Below are 19,806 nucleotides of genomic sequence, written 5' to 3'. Positions count from 1 at the left end.
TGCACTGCTGCGATGTCATCGGCATGCCGATGCCGTTTCTGGCGCGCGAATGCCGGCGAGCTTCTGCGTCTTCCTGGACAACGGCGGCCATAGGGTGAGGTAGGGAGGCGAGGTGGATGGTTTGGGCACCAGGGCCAGTGTGGAGGAGGAAGGAGAAGAGAGAGTGTGCGGCATGGTGTGACATGGCCGGCATGGCCATGTCCTTGCCACCTTAGGGTTCATCCTAGGGTTTCTATGCAAGCAAGAGAGAGAGGGGGACCAGGGGATAGGGTGGAATGAAATGGGGCAAATAGGGTTAGGCCAAACACTATGCAAATAGTGATTTTGATTTGTTCCATATTTGCCCAATTCAAATTCTTGCCAAATTTGGTTGAGTTCAAATGGTTGCAAAAATTGAGAGTGGTTGGTTTGGTTGAGTTGTAAATGACCAGAGACAACCATGTGTGGTGGTGGAATTTTAAAAATCAAAGAATTGCAAATTTGCACAAAGTGAGATTGTTGCACATATTAAAAAGTCTCAACTTTGCATGAGCATAGTTTTTGATCCAAGATGATTTGGCATGGTGGTCTTTACCAAAGTTGTTCACCTTGATGTGCTCTTGGATGAGGTGTAAATAATTGGGAAAGTTTAGTTTGAAAAACTTGAAATGCAAGGGCTCAAAGTAGTGACCAGAATATAAATGGCAGATTTGACCATTATCATATGTGATCAAAATTTGAGTTTGAATTTGATTTGATTTGTGTTTCTTTGATTCCAAAAGTTGTAATGAGTGTTTAGTAACATAATACAACTAATGGTGAAGACCAAAATGGTCTAGGGTAAAGATTTGCAAAAATGGCATAAACCATATGTGAGGGTTTTAGGGTTTTGTTCTTATTTGATTTCTTTCTCTTTTTGATTTATTTGGTTTGTGATCTTCACTTGATCACTTTAGGATTTTAGGGTTTATCCCATAAGCATAATAACAATCATCATGGCATATCACTCAAAATTCACAAGTCCTATGCATGGCACTATATGCAAATAAAAGTTTTTGTTGGTTCTAAATTTTGGATCTCTGGAATTCTTCTTCTTTCTTTTATTGAAAATTGGGATGTTACACAACAGATAGGATAAGTCTATCTATCGATAAAAGATGGTTGAATCGTATGCGATATGGAGGAACCACATATAAAACATTTCGAAATCATAGATGAACCAGGTTAGGGCTTATCTTGTCCCTCAGCGGATGAGTACTATTCTTCGGTGGCGTTGACTTAGACTCCGACTCAGATCCTATCGCGAAGAACCAAATACCGGAAAGGGAAACAAACATTCACGACATGGCATAATGCAATGCGCATACAATATGAATGACATGTCATGTGAATGGAATTGAGCAACCCTAGGTGCATCGTCAAATTAAAGGTGTTCCGGCACCGGATACCGCCATATGAGAGGGTTCGATTAGGCTTTCACTACATTTTGATGTTTAAATGTTTAAATGATGTATGAAATGCTCATAAACATGTAGTATTTCAATTTCTGAACAATTTGATATAATATACATCATTTTCTGAATTATAAATAAAACAGAAAATATAAAAAGGGTCGGCTGACATCATCATGACGTCAGCACGACATCAGCTAAGGCCATGGCCGGCCAGGTCGGGAACGGCCTGGGCGATCCCGTGCGCGCGGGGCAGCGAGGCGGGGCGTGTTCGACGCGCGAGCTCATGGCGAACCCAACGAGGGCGGCGCCGCCCTCCAATGGTCGCTGAAGCATGCAGGCGCACATCGCCGGCACGATAGGCGGCGACCCAGGGCGAGCGGCGGGCACCAGGAGGACCAGGAGCTCACCGTGGAGCCCGTGGTGGCGTCGACGAGGCGAGGGGAGGCCGGAGTCGGCGAGGATGGCGGCGGCCGGCGAGCTCGGGGAAGCTCGGGAACGGTCGACTCCGGGCGCTCCAGGGCTCCCGGCGTCGATTCCTTCGGCGTGGGGGCTGCTGGCGATGAGGTGGAGTGAACGGCGGCGTCGGCTGGGCTCGGGGCGGCGCAAAACATCGGCGACGGTGAAGTAGCCGGAGCAAGGGTTTGCTCCTGTTCGGCGCAGAGAGGAGGAGAGGGAGGGAGGTGGCGAGACGGGGCTTCTCCTCGCGGCGTTAGCGACCTTTATCGGCGCTCGGGGGCGACGGGAGGCATCCAGGCCGCCGGCGCTATCGACGGCCGCGCGGGCGCCAGGAAGTTGCCTGCGTGTGTGCGTGGGGAAGATGACAAAGGGGTTTTTTGCGAAACCCCCCCTAGGTTTTAGGGATTTTTCTGGAATTTTAAAACAGGGATGGATTTTGGCACTTTTTGGGTATTTTGACCCAAAATTTTGAGGGGCTTTTTGCACCAAATTTTTATTATACCAAACAACATTGGCAACATTGTTTCAACACATATTAGTGCAAATTTTCTCAATTTAAATGCAAATGCATGCATGCTTATGAACAAACCAGCAACATAACTTGATTAGCAAAGTGGTTCTGTTACAACGTCGCCCTGTATGCGGTTGTGAATAAGAGACATAACAAATGAAGGTATTTTCAAAGTGTTGTAAACAGAATGCGCGAGCAATATTCTGACATATAAATCATATGTATTAATGAATTCATATCATATGTATTAATGAATTCATATCATATGTATTAATGAATACATATTATATACACTATAATTGCCCACACATTAATTATCCTCTTACTTGCACAATATCTATGTTTCATGTTTTAATGCATATTTCACAGCATATATATTGCGCAGAACATCCATAACTACAAAAGGTACAAGCGAGACTCAACTCTTACCATACACCATGAGGTCCAATAAAGAAACATAAACGAAGTGTGTCACATATCCTTCTTGGCAATATCTGCATCATAGTCCCGGAAAAGAAGATTTTACAAGCCTTATGCATCACTGATCAAGCTAGAAAGCAACTTTTGGAAATAAGCAAACCTGCTTTAGCAGTAAATCCACTGCCCAAACTTTGAAACAACGTTCTTGCACGCTTTGCTCACTCACCTAGGTATACCAATTCTCCAATTTATTTCAGTAATTATCGCCTGTATATATTTCAGTACTGATTCAGCAAACACATTGAGACTAAAGGAAAAGAATGGAAAATGAACCCATCGGAGATGACTCTATGAGCTGTCGACAAAGATGTTATACCTAATATGCTTCAAAATGTGTCATGCTGGTCTATTAGGTTTTATTTTGATGATCTTCACATTATGTAATATTACTAGTTCTGCTTCTAAGGAGATGGTAATTGCAAAAATTATATATTTAAAGTTTTCTATTGAGCTTTTCCTTCTACTGTAACTACCATAATTCAATCAAAAGAAACATCTACAATGGATCTAACCATACATTTTATCTTCACAATGGACATTTCCTCCACTAAAAGGTAAAATTCAAGGCAAAAGCATATGGGTTATGGCCTAAATAGCGAAGGAATGTCTCGTTTAGGTTACAATAAATGTTGATTGTGAGGTTTTATCGATAAACCAAGGTTAGATGCATTAACTAAAAGCCCCTTTCCTTACTTATGGGAATAAACATGAATAGATCTCAAACACATACCGTGGGGCCAGTAAGAAATGAAGTTCCCGAGTCTACTATTGCTGCACAACCAGATTTACATAATCCTAATAGAAATAGGGGTATAAGAAAATGATTAAAAACATTTTGTATTTATATACGGGCATATACTGTGTATGATTTATCATGACAAAATGACATGTTAGTACCTGTGGAGTTTCCTCCAATCAAGACGTCGCCCATGTCAAACTGAAGCAAGTGGGGCAAAATTTATGAGCACAAACTAGTTATTCCAGCTTGAATTTCAAGATTACTTAACTAAACGAAATGGTTTCACCTTCCAGTATCCCTTCTTAGTAACAGGGACATATGTATGTCTTCCCTTGTAATGATTAGGATCAACTCCTCCAAAAACTATTTCTCCTCCCTTCACTTGACCAGCATGTCGACTGAACCAGAATGAGAAAACGGGGCTACCAACCAGATCTTGGCTAACCATGTTATACCTATAATTTCGCTTGTGATGTCAGGGATAAGAAATCTTGTTATATGATACACATTTGGTTATACGATATGCCACTAAATTAGAAGAACCCACAGTGCACCATTTAGATATTAATATAATACATAAAACAATACACATAAATTAAAATATTCATGTCTAGTGTTGATAGTGTTAATAAATAGGAAAAACAGACAAATTCAGTCAAGCAACATTTCTCACCAAACAGGTTCGGCACCCCTGAATGACATTTCTATAAACGCAAGACCAACAATGCCATCAAATTTTCCAAGCATGAAAGTAATACTTGGTTCCAACGAAGCTTCAATAAAATCCTAATAGGGCAGCATAATAAAAATAGTATAATCTGAAATAGGATGCACATCACATTGCATAATATAAATGTGTCCTTCTGGTGCAGCGCGTAAACCTGTTTTTTCAAAACTAGACCACCAACTTGCACATTGTCTTGGCTAATATAACCAGCAATTGCACCAGTTTTGTAGTGAATTGATACCCTTTTTCCTACCAAGATTGGAAATGAAATATTATATTCATGGAAAACATCATTTTCCTGGTTACTAGAGTTTAATCTAAACCATCTGATTAATGCCTAGGTGAAGAAAATACGTGGACAATGTGTAAGGATATCATCATCTCATAGTGCATACATGACCAGTAGGAAAATAGGCTATCGAGGACGTTAGAGATGAGGACTCCTTCACCGCGATGGCAGATTCGAGCGACATGCATGGAGCGTTTGGCTTGTGGGGGCTTCGGTGGTCTGGACTAGGTGGCGTTGCGCACTGTGGTGTCATGGTGATGTGTGGGACGAGGGGGAGAGATGAGCCAAGGGGAGAGAGAAGAGATATGTGAAAGAGAGGGGAGTTTTTGCGGCGGGCCGGAGGTAGAAGGAAAAAAATATCAGGGGGTCATAGGGCACCGAAGTGGGCTTACTTGCAAGGTTAAGGTCACGCTTCGGTGGGCTTCAAGGCAGCAAGTAATAGCAGCGTGCAAAATTGCCCAAGCCCACGTGATAACAGAGTGACACGCATCCCCATGCAACGAGCGCATGGTGTATTTGCAGCGTGCGATACTGTCTCACACCACCACCGGCAGTTGAGAACATGTCCACATTTGGTGACGTGCTATTTGGCTAGTATGCCACCAATAACCTGTTTATTAGCGGTGTACCACTATATAAGACGTCAGCAATATTTCGGCCCAAAGATCCGCGACATTATACCTTAGTGGTGCATTAGCTCGTTAGTACTTTCGCCGTCTATAAATAGATTTCTGAGGTTTGTGTAAATCTAGATGTATCTAGACACTAAATAACATCTAGATACATCTAAATTTTGATAAACTTTAGGGATTTCTATTTTCGTTCCCCTTGTTCGTTAGTTGTGCTCAGTTTCCCCCAGCCTCTTAACTTTTCCTCAGTTTTCTCCTCCCTCTAGTTTGAAACCCCTCGTAGACGCTCGGACGGGAGGGTTGCCGTCAGGTCAGAGGCCTTACCGTTACCGTTAATCTGACGGGTGGGGTTGCACAGAGGGTAGTTCCTCTCTGACCGTCTCGTGCTGACGGGTGGCCATCCATCTGTCGCTGACGTGTGGGCCGTTTTATTTCCTGATTGTATACGCGGTGCCGCCAATGACAAATGGGGCCGCTCTATAGGGCTGCCGCGGCCAATGACCAGTGGGGTCGTCTATTTTTCAGGAAAAGACATATATAACCACTCTGTGGGGCTGCCGCAGCCAATGACCAGTGGGGTCGTCTATTTTTCATGAAAAGACATATATTGCCGCTATGTGGGGCTGCCGTAGCCAATGACCAGTGGGGTCTTCTATTTATTTGGAGAAAATCATATATTCCCGCTCTGTGGGGCCTCCACAGCCAATGACCGATGGGGTCGTCTATTTATTTAGAGAATATCATATAGAGCCGCTCTGTGGGGCCGCCTCAGCCAATGGCAGGTGACTATTTTTGCAGCTTAATCTAAAGTGAATCTTATGCTAAACATGGTGCTTCCCGACGGTGACCTAGCAGTGGCGGCGAGCATAGCCGTTCTGACCATGCCGATATCGGCATCGTTTGGAGGCTGTGGTGCTCGAATCATGGTGGAAATTGCAATATAACTTTTTAAATGCATAATATATAGGAAAATAGCTAGATCTCTAAATCGATGCATATGAAGCTACATATATATTCTTGGTCATAATCCCCTTATCTAAAGGGGATGGATGCATGGCTTCACGTCGTTGATACGCGTACAGCACGCGACCGTTGGGAACCCCAAGAGGAAGGTGTGATGCGTACAGCGGCAAGTTTTCCCTCAGTAAGAAACCAAGGTTTATCGAACCAGTAGGAGCCAAGAAGCACGTTGAAGGTTGATGGCAGCGAGATGTAGTGCGGCGCAACACCAGGGATTCCGGCGCCAACGTGGAACCAGCACAACACAACCAAAGTACTTTGCCCCAACGAAACAGTGAGGTTGTGAATCTCACCGGCTTGCTGTAACAAAGGATTAGATGTATAGTGTGGATGATGATTGTTTGCAGAAAACAGTAGAACAAGTATTGCAGTAGATTGTATTCGATGTAAAAGAATGGACCGGGGTCCACAGTTCACTAGAGGCGTCTCTCCCATAAGATAAATAGCATGTTGGGTGAACAAATTACAGTTGGGCAATTGACAAATAGAGAGGGCATGACAATGCACATACATGATATGATGAGTATTGTGAGATTTAATTGGGCATTACGACAAAGTACATAGACCGCTATCCAGCATGCATCTATGCCTAAAAAGTCCACCTTCAGGTTATCATCCGAACCCCTTCCAGTATTAAGTTGCAAACAACAGACAATTGCATTAAGTATGGTGCGTAATGTAATCAATAACTACATCCTCGGACATAGCATCAATGTTTTATCCCTAGTGGCAACAGCACATCCACAACCTTAGAACTTTCTGTCACATCGTCCTGCATTTAATGGAGGCATGAACCCACTATCGAGCATAAATACTCCCTCTTGGAGTTAAGGGAAAAAACTTGGCCAGAGCCTCTACTAATAACGGAGAGCATGCAAGATCATAAACAACACATAGGTAATAGATTGATAATCAACATAACATAGTATTCTCTATCCATCGGATCCCAACAAACACAACATATAGCATTACAGATAGATGATCTTGATCATGTTAGGCAGCTCACAAGACCCGACAATGAAGCATAATTAGGAGAAGACGACCATCTAGCTACTGCTATGGACCCATAGTCCAGGGGTGAACTACTCACTCATCACTCCGGAGGCGACCATGGCGGTGAAGAGTCCTCCGGGAGATGATTCCCCTCTCCGGCAGGGTGTCGGAGGCGATCTCCTGAATCCCCCGAGATGGGATTGGCGGCGGCGGCGTCTCTGGAAGGTTTTCCGTATCGTGGCTCTCGGTACTGGGGGTTTCGCGACGAAGGCTATAAGTAAGCGGAGGAGATAGGTCAGGGGGCGACGCGAGGGGCCCACACACTAGGCCGGCGTGGCCAGGGCTTGGGCCGCGCCGCCCTAGCGTCTGGCCACCTCGTGGCCCCACTTCGTATCATCTTCGGTCTTCTGGAAGCTTCGTGTGAAAATAGGCCCCTGGGCGTTGATTTCGTCCAATTCCGAGAATATTTCCTTACTAGGATTTCTGAAACCAAAAACAGCAGAAAACAGCAACTGGCTCTTCGGCATCTCGTTAATAGGTTAGTGCCGGAAAATGCATAAATATGACATAAAGTATGCATAAAACATGTAGATATCATCAATAATGTGGCATGGAACATAAGAAATTATCGATACGTCGGAGACGTATCAGCATCCCCAAGCTTAGTTTCTGCTCATCCCGAGCAGGTAAACGATAACAAAGATAATTTCTGGAGTGACATGCCATCATAACCTTGATCATACTATTGTAAGGATATGTAATGAATCCAGCGATCAAAACAATGGTAAATGACATGAGTAAACAAATGAATCATATAGCAAAGACTTTTCATGAATAGTACTTCAAGGCAAGCATCAATAAGTCTTTTATAAGAGTTAACTCATAAAGCAATAATTCAAAGTAAAGGTATTGAAGCAACACAAAGGAAGATTAAGTTTCAGCGGTTGCTTTCAACTTGTAACATGTATATCTCATGGATAGTTATCAATGCAAAGTAATATAACAAGTGCAATATGCAAGTATGTAGGAATCAATGCACAGTTCACACAAGTGTTTGCTTCTTGAGGTGGAGAGAAATAGGTGCACTGACTCAACATAAAAGTAGAAGAAAGGCCCTTCACAGAGGGAAGCATTGATTGCTATATTTGTGCTAGAGCTTTGATTTTGAAAACAAGAAACAATTTTGTCAACGGTAGTAATAAAGCATATGTGTTATGTAAATTATATCCTATAAGTTGCAAGCCTCATGCATAGTATACTAATAGTGCCCGCACCTTGTCCTAATTAGCTCGGATTACCTAGATTATCATCGCAATACATATGTTTTAACCAAGTGTCACAAAGGGGTACCTCTATGCCGCCTGTACAAAGGTCTAAGGAGAAAGCTCGCATCGGATTTCTCGCTATTGATTATTCTCAACTTAGACATCCATACCGGGACAACATAGACAACAGATAATGGACTCCTCTTTTATGCATAAGCATTCAACAACAATTAATTTTCTTATATGAGATTGAGGATATTTGTCCAAAACTGAAACTTCCACCATGGATCATGGCTTTAGTTAGCGGCCCATTGTTCTTCTCTAACATTATGCATGCTCTAACCATTCTAGCGATAAATCTCCCTTACTTCAGACAAGACGGACATGCATAGCAACTCACATGATATTCAACAAAGAGTAGTTGATGGCGTCCCCAGGAACATGGTTATCGCACAACAAGCAACTTAATAAGAGATAAAGTGCATAAGTACATATTCAATACCACAATAGTTTTTAGGCTACTTGTCCCATGAGCTATATATTGCAAAGGTGAAGGATAGAAATTTTAAAGGTAGCACTCAAGCAATTTACTTCGGAATGGCGGAGAAATACCATGTAGTAGGTAGGTAAGGTGGACAGAAATGGCATAGTGGTTGGCTCAAGGATTTGGATGCATGAGAAGTATTCCCTCTCGATACAAGGCTTAGGCTAGCAAGGCTATTTGAAACAAACACAAGGATGAACCGGTGCAGCAAAACTCACATAAAAGACATATTGTAAACATTATAAGACTCTACACCGTCTTCCTTGTTGTTCAAACTCAATACTAGAAATTATCTAGACCTTAGAGAGACCAATTATGCAAACCAAATTTTAGCAAGCTCTATGTATTTCTTCATTAATAGGTGCAAAGTATATGATGCAAGAGATTAAACATGAGCACAACAATTGCCAAGTATCACATTATCCAAGACATTATAGCAATTACTACATGTATCATTTCCCGATTCCAACCATATAACAATTTAACGAAGAAGATTCTTTCGCCATGAATATTATGAGTAAAGCCTAAGGACATATTTGTCCATATGCAACAGCGGAGCGTGTCTCTCTCCCACACAAAGAATGCTAGGATCCATTTTATTCAAACAAAACAAAAACAAAAACAAACCGACGCTCCAAGCAAAGTGCATAAGATGTGATGGAATAAAAATATAGTTTCACTAGAGGAACCTGATAATGTTGTCGATGAAGAAGGGGATGCCTTGGGCATCCCCAAGATTAGATGCTTGAGTCTTCTTGATATATGCAGGGGTGAACCACCGGGGCACCCCCAAGCTTAGAGCTTTCACTCTCCTTGATCATATTGTATCATCTCCCTCTCTTGATCCTTGAAAACTTCCTCCACACCAAACTCAAAACAACTCATTAGAGGGTTAGTGCACAATTAAAATTTATATGTTCAGAGGTGACACAATCATTCTTAACACTTCTGGACATTGCACAAAGCTACTGAAAGTCAATGGAATCGAAAAATCCATCAAGCATAGCAAAACGGGCAATGCGAAATAAAAGGCAGAATCTGTCAAAACAGAACAGTTCGTAAAGACGAATTTCTAAGAGGCACCAGACTTGCTCAAATGAAAATTCTCAAATTGAATGAAAATTGCGTACATATCTGAGGATCACTCACGTAAATTGGCATAATTTTCTGAGTTACCTACAGAGAATTAGTCCCAGATTTGTGACAGCAAAGAAATCTGTTTCTGCGCAGTAATCCAAATCTAGTATGAACCTTACTATCAACGACTTTACTTGGCACAACAATGCACAAAACTAAGATAAGGGGAGGTTGCTACAGTAGTAACAACTTCCAAGACTCAAATATAAAATAAAAGTGAAGAAGTAAAATCATGGGTTATCTCCCAAGAAGTGCTTTCTTTATAGCCATTAAGATGGGCTCAGTAATTTCAATGATGCACTCACAAGAAATAAGAGTTAAAGCAAAAGAGAGCATCAAAAAGCAAATTCAAAACAAATTTAAGCCTAACCCACTTCCTATGAAAAGGAATCTTGTAAATAAACAAATTCATGAAGAACAAAGTGACAAGCATAGGAAGGCAACACAAGCTCAACTTCAATATTCTCAACATAAAGAGGGGAAACTTAATATTATTAAGATGCATATAACCATGTTTCCCTCTCTCATAATAACTTTCAGTAACATCATGAACAAACTCAACAATATAACTATCACATAAAGCATTCTTATCATGAGTTTCATGCATAAAATAATTACTACTCCCAACATAATCATAGTCATTCTTATTAATTGTAGTGGGAGCAAATTCAACAAGGTAGCTATCATTATCACCATAATCATCAAATATAGGAGGCATTGTATAATCATAATCAATTTTCTCCTCAATAGTAGGTCGATGATAGTCATCATTGTAATCATCATACATAGGAGGTGAAGTATCATCAAAGTAAATTTTCTCCTCCATGCTTGGGGGACTAAAAATATCATGCTCATCAAAACCAGCTTCCCCAAGCTTAGAATTTTCCATAGCATTAGCAACAATTGTGTTCAAAGCATTCATACTAATAACATTGCCATTAGCATGCATATAAAGTTCCATAGGTTTTTTAATTTTCTCTTCAAACTCCTCATGTACTAACTCTAGATAAATACTATAAAGATCTCTAATATTTTTGTTGTTTTCCATTAAGCCTAACTAGTGAAATAAAAACATGCATGGAATTAAGTAAAGTAAAACAAGTAACTAATTTTTTTTGTATTTTGATATAATGCAGCAAACAAAGTAGTAAATAAAATAAAGCAAGACAAAAACAAAGTAAAGAGATTGGGATTTGGAGACTCCCCTTGCAGCGTGTCTTGATCTCCCCGGCAACGGCGCCAGAAAACAGTTGCTGGCGCAAAGTTGACGTGGGAGTTAGAGATCTCTTTGGCGTAACTTTCCTTCGGGTCCCCGGCAACAGCGCCAGAAAACAGTCTTGATACGCGTACAGCACGCGACCATTGGGAACCCCAAGAGGAAGGTGTGATGCGTACAGTGGCAAGTTTTCCCTCAGTAAGAAACCAAGGTTTATCGAACCAGTAGGAGCCAAGAAGCACGTTGAAGGTTGATGGCGGCGAGATGTAGTGCGGCGCAACACCAGGGATTCCGGCGCCAACGTGGAACCTGCACAACACAACCAAAGTACTTTGCCCCAACGAAACAGTGAGGTTGTCAATCTCACCGGCTTGCTGTAACAAAGGATTAGATGTATAGTGTGGATGACGATTGTTTGCAGAAAACAGTAGAACAAGTATTGCAGTAGATTGTATTCGATGTAAAAGAATGGACCGGGGTCCACAGTTCACTAGAGGTGTCTCTCCCATAAGATAAATAGCATGTTGGGTGAACAAATTACAGTTGGGCAATTGACAAATAGAGAGGGCATGACAATGCACATACATGATATGATGAGTATTGTGAGATTTCATTGGGCACTACGACAAAGTACATAGACCGCTATCCAGCATGCATCTATGCCTAAAAATTCCACCTTCAGGTTATCATCCGAACCCCTTCCAGTATTAAGTTGCAAACAACAGACAATTGCATTAAGTATGGTGCGTAATGTAATCAATAACTACATCCTCGGACATAGCATCAATATTTTATCCCTAGTGGCAACAGCACATCCACAACCTTAGAACTTTCTCGTCACCGTCCCGCATTTAATGGAGGCATGAACCCACTATCGAGCATAAATACTCCCTCTTGGAGTTAAGAGTAAAAACTTGGCCAGAGCCTCTACTAATAACGGAGAGCATGCAAGATCATAAACAACACATAGGTAATAGATTGATAATCAACATAACATAGTATTCTCTATCCATCGGATCGCAACAAACACAACATATAGCATTACAGATAGATGATCTTGATCATGTTAGGCAGCTCACAAGACCCGACAATGAAGCATAATTAGGAGAAGACGACCATCTAGCTACTGCTATGGACCCATAGTCCAGGGGTGAACTACTCACTCATCACTCCGGAGGCGACCATGGCGGTGAAGAGTCCTCCGGGAGATGATTCCCCTCTCCGGCAGGGTGCCGGAGGCGATCTCCTGAATCCCCCGAGATGGGATTGGCGGCGGCGGCGTCTCTGGAAGGTTTTCCGTATCGTGGCTCTCGGTACTGGGGGTTTCGCGACGAAGGCTATAAGTAGGCGGAGGAGATAGGTCAGGGTGCGGCGCGAGGGGCCCACACACTAGGCCGGCGTGGCCAGGGCTTGGGCCGCGCCGCCCTAGCGTCTGGCCACCTCGTGGCCCCACTTCGTATCATCTTCGGTCTTCTGGAAGCTTCGTGTGAAAATAGGCCCCTGGGCGTTGATTTCGTCCAATTCCGAGAATATTTCCTTACTAGGATTTCTGAAACCAAAAACAGCAGAAAACAGCAACTGGCTCTTCGGCATCTCGTTAATAGGTTAGTGCCGGAAAATGCATAAATATGACATAAAGTATGCATAAAACATGTAGATATCATCAATAATGTGGCATGGAACATAAGAAATTATCGATACGTCGGAGACGTATCAGTCGTCGTCGCTTTCATCGTCAGTATCTTCGTCATCCGAGTAGTAGTACTTCCTGCACATTGTTTCGTCGAACACCTTCACTTTGAGCACATCATCGCCTTCATATTTGAAGTGTACGAAGCAGCCGAAATCCAAACCGTGCGCGACGGAGAAATTCTCTCAGCCCTTGTCGAGGTACATCCGGCCTTGACCGTCAAATAGGACCTCCACGGTCCAGAGACGAGGACCACAGTCAGCTGCTCGCAGATACACCTTAGCTGGCTCCTGGCCGTCAAGATAGTCCGCAAACTTTTTTGGGAGTGCCTGCAAAGATATCGAGCGCCGATCGTTTGAAATTATAGGTTTTTTAGAACATGCCCATAATTAATCACATGCATCATATATGTGGAACGCGTACGTACCTTCTTGACCAAAGGGTCTTCATAGACGATGATGAATAACTCCTCTATGATCAATGGCAGTGTTGACGGTGGTGGTGATGATCCACCACCCCGGCTGCCCCTTCCCCTTCCCCTTCCGGTACGCGTCCGAGACGTGGTAGCCATGACAATGGATCAAGTGTATGTGAACGAAGAAGAGAATGGTAGAACCTATTGACACAAAGGATGGCCGTTGTGGGTGTTTATAAGGGAGAGATGACTGTTGTAGGGGTTTACACAATAAATTTAGGAGGAGGTGACCGTTGTGGGGGTTTACACAATAAATTAAGGAGGACATGACCATTGTGGGGGTAGTCATCGAGGTATTGTATTTAGTCAAACTTTTTAAACTTTGACCACATATATAGGAAAAAGTAGTAGCATTTATGACACTAATTTAGTATCCCGAGATTCATTTTGAAATGTAGTTTCAAATTATACCAAAATCTCATCATATATGTTGCTACTTTTTTATTTACGGTTGGTCAAAACTTAAAATATTTGACTTAGTACAAAAGCTAGAAGTACACTTATTTGTGGACGGAGGGAATATATCTCAACAAAAAAGTAATGCGGATATCTTGACGGAAATGGAACTTCGTGATATAGTTTATCATTTTACCGTGAAAAGTAATGCCTAAAAGAAATGGTAATTCGTGATAGTTTATCATTTTACCGTAATGGCTACAAGAAATCGGTGATTGTTCATCATTTTTTACGTGGAAAGTAATGGCTACAAGAAATGGGTGATGGTGTATCATTTTTTGCGTAGAAAGTAATGGCTACAACAAATTGGTGATGGTGTTTCATTTTTTGCGTGAAAAGTAATGGCTACAATAAATGGGTGATGGTGTATCATTTTTTGCGTGAAAAGTACAAATCGGTGATGGTTTATCATTTTTTGCGTGAAAAATAATGCCTAAAAGAGTTTATAATTTAGCTCATGAAAAATAATGCAAAAACCAAACTTTGGCGTATTCGGTAACCACCCTTTAGCATACATAGATGGTGGAAGCTAACCGCCGACATAGAGAGAGAGGGTGGTGGACCCGACCAGAGAGAGATAGGGGTTATCCTGCCCGTTAAATCATACGATCAACGGTCGGCGGGCATGATCCGCGTGACATGGACTAGACCAATCAGGGCAATGTTGGACGTCTATGAGAATTTGTGAAGGAAGAGGGAAAAACTGAGTAGTATCAAGAAACCAAGGGCAAGTGAGTAGTAAACAGACTAAGAGATTCAAATATGAGATTTAAAAAATGAAAAATGTGTGTTTTGTACAATGAAACCCATCTTGGCCTACCTCAAACTATTTGCAATACTAATATACATGAGTGTGAAAATTATGGCCTCATTCAGACAAAATATGTTTTGGGGAAAGCTGTTTTGGGTAGGGCTTATTGTGGAAAACCATGCACCTTCATAGCTACTAGGTGATTTGAGAAGTGGCAATTTGTGGTAAAACTTGATTTATCTATGATTTGAGAAGTGGCAATTTGTGGTAAAGACTCCATGAGTAAGTGCCACTCTTTTTCGGAATTTTTTGCACATTAAATAACTCATTTAACTAGTTAATCCCATTTTGTTGACTCTCTGTTGACCAGCCACTTGAGGGTAAAATTGAGTATATTGCACTAGCCAGTATTAGCACTCAAGGGGAAAATTGAGCACACAAAAAATGCTAGTATATGACCCGAGGTTATACCTGAGTATATCAAAATTTCCAGGGTTCGAGTCGAGGACGCGTGTTGCGGTGCAGAAGTGGAAGACATGCCATTGTTGACGTGTGTCGCGGTGCAAACGTGCACTAGTGGACGCGGGTCACATTTAGGACGCGTAAGCCCCTCTCTCCCTCCCTCTGCACACAGTACATCTCATTCTCGCTCACGCACAAAACCACGCCTCTCACATCCCATCAACTTCTCCAAATAGAAGGAAAAACCCCAACCGCCGTACGAGCCCTGCCGGCGATGGAGAAGAAGAATGCGCTGGCGGCCATCGCCCTCGGGCCCGTCGCCTCCGAGGCCGTCGGCATCTGAGCCCGTTGCCGCCGAGCCCGTCGTCACCGAGCCCGTCGCCTCCGAGCCCGTCGCCGCCGAACCCGTCGCCGCCGAGCCCGTCGCCGCCGAGCCCGTCTCCTCCGAGGGTGGCGCATCCAAGCGTGGCACCTCCGTGAGCTGGGCCTCTCTCATGGGTGACGGACCACTTCACAAGATCGGCGAATGCTTACTGGCGAATATGGAGTACGTGGACGCCTACTCTGCTATGATGCAAGTCTGTAGAAATTGGGCTCAGGTTTACCTGAGCCTGACGTGCACTTGCACGAATGTATCATGGTAGACCACGCCCTTCCACGCGCCGCTGAGTTCACCTTCCTCCAACTCGGCACATCCCGCTACGTCACCATAGATCTATCGAAAGTTCATGCAAGGTTCAAATTCCTCCAAATTCCTCCATATCTATAAGGTTAATCTATTCTTATTTTCAATCTTAGTGTTGAATGTTATCTTTATCAATATATTTTAGAGACTACTTCGTTAGCTTTTGCTGTGGCGTCATCGTGCTTGCCCAGAAGAACCCATCGCACAAGATACGGCTTCTGAACCCACTCACAAAGGCATCAAACACTATGTTTGAGGCGCAGATGCCATCTGTTTTTCTGGATTCAGTCGTTGTAATCAAATCCCCGACTATGGTCTTCGTTTGCTCACATTACCCGAACGAAATTAGTTGGGTCGATGAGAGCACTCCAACTAAGGATATATATGAAGATTGGGGAGATGGAAGTTTTTCGATCGAGAACCATGGTTTGCGTTGCATTACCCCGTTCAATGGTGAACTGTATGCAATAGCTGTGGATAATTTTGAGTCCGGAAGAATAGTGTGCACCAATGTACAGTTGCAGCAGCGCGTGAGCACTGTCAAGATGGAGACACTAATTTCATTTCCACAACTTGGAAATGACAAGTTCTATCTTGTGAAGTCGGATGGTGATCTGCTGCTTGTGTTGTTGGACAACATGCTTTTGGAGGACCAACCATTGGTGTACCGTGTGGACACTCAGAGCCGCTCTCTCCATCCGGTAAGTAACATTGGCAGTCATGCCTTCTTCATGCATTATATCCGGTGTATCTCCGTCGACACCAGAGTGCACCCGACACTTCGACCTGGATGTATCTACTATGCCGATTTGGTTTATATCAGAGAGTACATTCATGATACAAAGGCCTGGGATGAGTGGCCACGATATGTGGATAGAATGGGAAACTACGGTCTGAGAAATGAACACAGGCCATACCGTTTGGAGGATGTATTGGCCGCACACTGCAGACAGAAGGAGTTCACCGAATATTTCCTTGGGATAATGCACGAATGGGGCGACAAAGAAATATATGAGCAATGAGGAATCTTCTTGTTGGCCATACATTGCGTGCGTCTTGTATTTTTTTCAGCTTAGTTTTTCGTGAACATTAACAACGTTATTGGCTGCTTTTGGCTGATGTATGCAGTTTATGTATTATACTTAGTTTTCTGATTATGCTGCTGTGAATTTATCATATACTAGCTTCTAGATTTGTTGCCATATTGGGCAAAAAACGAGGACCAAATGGCAGAAATAGAAGCTTCTCTAGATTTGATACTAATTTGGAGAAAAGACAGAGAGAGAAAGAGGGGAAAAGGTGCTCTTAAAAATGCCAATTTGGGCCGAGAGAGACAAAACCCAGCTCCTTCTCACGTGCAACCAAACGCTATCTCATCCTGTCCCACGCGGTCCCTTTCTACCAGCCCCACGCGACGCGGGCCCACACGACGCGGCCCCACACGTCAGCACAGAACGGTCAACTAAAGGGAATCCTGCCGTCTGAGCTGCTGCTGCGGGTTTCAAACAAGGACTTGGGGAAAACTTAGGAAAAACTAAGCAGCTGGGGAAAACTGAGCACAACTAAGGAACCGAGGGCACGAAAATAGAAATCCCTAAATTTTAATATCTATTTATAGACAAATGCAGTATTTTCTTCCCTATAAGCTATTTACTACATGTGCATGGACAATATGTTAGATTAACAAACCTTTCTTCGTGTACGTGCTCGACCGGGTGGCTTTGTAACTCTTGTGCAAGTGGTATGAAGTCTGCAGCAAAAGTTCCCAAAACATACACCCCATATTAGTGCTATCATAAATAATAACCAAACTGTCAAAGACTTGACGAGATGAGGGCACACACCGAAGAGTAGCACTCGGAGGAGGGCAACCATAGGTTGGAGCTTCCTGTGTCGAAGATGACGGTGAAGTTCTGGGGCGGCATTCCGATGCCAACCTCACCGTAGTACTGAGCGTTCTGGTAGTTCTTCAGTGATACTTTATCTCTCTTTGGTAGTGGCTGTGGCTCCTCGTTATGGACGAGGCCGTGGTGCTGCGCGAGGAAGGTCTGAGCGTCCTCTCCAGCGACGAGGCGGTTCTGGCCGACCGGTAGCTTCTTCAGCGCGATGCGGACCAGGCCCTCCACGGGCATGCCGAGGAGGAGCACGGCGGAAAGGATGAGTAGGTGTTGGAGCGTGACGTGGACGGTTCCCATCGCTGCGCTATGAGCTGCAAATTTATGAGAGAAATTCCCCATCGCAATTACAAGAATATTTTTTTTGGAAAAATCAGGTCACAGAGTACTAATAATAAGATGAAACATGATAAAATTGGTGAGCCATGGAAGTAGACCAAAATCAAAAGAAAACATTGGCTCGATCTGATAACCGTCAAATCAAAAACCGGTCGAAACTTATCCGGGGTTCAGAAAACACACAAACAAGAGATGTGCGAGATTGCAGTTCATAGATGATAAGTTTTCCCAAAGTATTCTACCCGGGGAAGAGAGAGAACTCACCGAACAACAGTGGTAGGGAAGGAGCAGAGTGCCCGGTGAACTTGCGAAGTGCGCAGCACTACAGCATCTTGGGTCAATTTATAAACTTTGGCCGGTGGACATTGCAAAGCTACATGATCATTCCACAGTTGGATCATCCAATGCCCTTCTGTGAGCCGTCAGATTAGGATGGGGTGATCATGTCACGCGGTGGATTTTGTTGGGTTCACCATGGGATCACAAAGTTGTTGCAAGCTAGTGTCTCTGGTGGTCATGTACGATTGCCTAAAGAGACAAAAATAGATTGCTTGTCGGTGGTGAATAACTAGTGTGCAACACGGCTTGATAATCACGAAGCAGAAGATGACACCATTATAACAAGCCAGTTTTTTGTGCTCATGCATGGTTGCAAAAGAGGAAACATCCAGCTGTTGGCGGAATCGATGATCTCTATCTTATCTCGGTTGCATATTAAATATGAGGTAAAAAAAGCCCCATGTGAAACACATACAAGGAAAGACTTAGAGAGAATACAAACAAGGCAAGATATAAAAGAAAAGGAGCCAGCCGCTCTATAGGGTTGTACTACACCACACAAGGAAAGATTTAAAAAGAAGACAAACAAGGCAAGCGATAAAAAATGGATCCAACACTCTATATGGTTGTTAGGTGAAATGTACTACACAATACAAAGAAAGACATAAAGAGAATACAAAGAAGGCAATATATAAAATGAAATGAGCCAACTGCTCTATATGGTTGTTTGGTAAAACTAGCCATTCGTGTATCACATCATACGAGAATAAATTTAAAGAAAAGACAAACAAGGCAAGAGATAAAAGGAATGGAGCAAACCGGTCTATATGGCTATTGGCTCAAACCGGTCTATATGCAAGGAAAGACTTAAATAGAATACAAACAAGGCAAGAGATGAAAGGAAAGGACCCAATCGATATAAATGGTTGTTGGGTCAAATTAGCCATTGGTGTACTACACAGTTCTCAGCTGTTTGCTCGGGGCCGTGTTCCTATCTTAGAGGTGTTGATTGAGCTCTGGGCTGAGGAGACTCGTTTGCGTGGTGCTGGTCTGCTTGGGGTCCCCTCTGTCCTTGCTACTCGAGGTCCTACTGCACCAGTGCCAACTCCCTTCGGGGCTCCTCCGCTCTTGCCCACACCACCTGGTCGTGGAGGTCGGCCTTTCCGTGGCCTGGGGCACCTTCGTTCTGGTCAGCTATGTGGATATTGCCACATGCACACACTACAAACAACTCGCAAGTCCATAATGATTTTAGTTCGTCAGCGAATGTGCCAAAACCATCACGGAGACCTCATACTGATGGTTTGGAAGGCCGTGGCGAACCTCGCGTCACAG

The 19,806-nt window shown here is 43.2% G+C and overlaps 1 pseudogene; it reads right to left on the bottom strand.

The window, feature by feature from the left end:
* Positions 1-1,604: 1,604 nt before the first annotated feature.
* Positions 1,605-18,153, bottom strand: LOC127310352 (phytepsin-like; annotated as a pseudogene).
* Between the last annotated feature and the right edge of the window lie 1,653 nt (positions 18,154-19,806).

This window comes from Lolium perenne, chromosome 6 (assembly GCF_019359855.2).
Source record: "Lolium perenne isolate Kyuss_39 chromosome 6, Kyuss_2.0, whole genome shotgun sequence".
Lineage (NCBI taxonomy): Eukaryota > Viridiplantae > Streptophyta > Magnoliopsida > Poales > Poaceae > Lolium > Lolium perenne.
The sequence above is the reverse complement of the archived record's forward strand: the minus strand, read 5'-3'. Positions and strand labels throughout refer to the sequence as shown.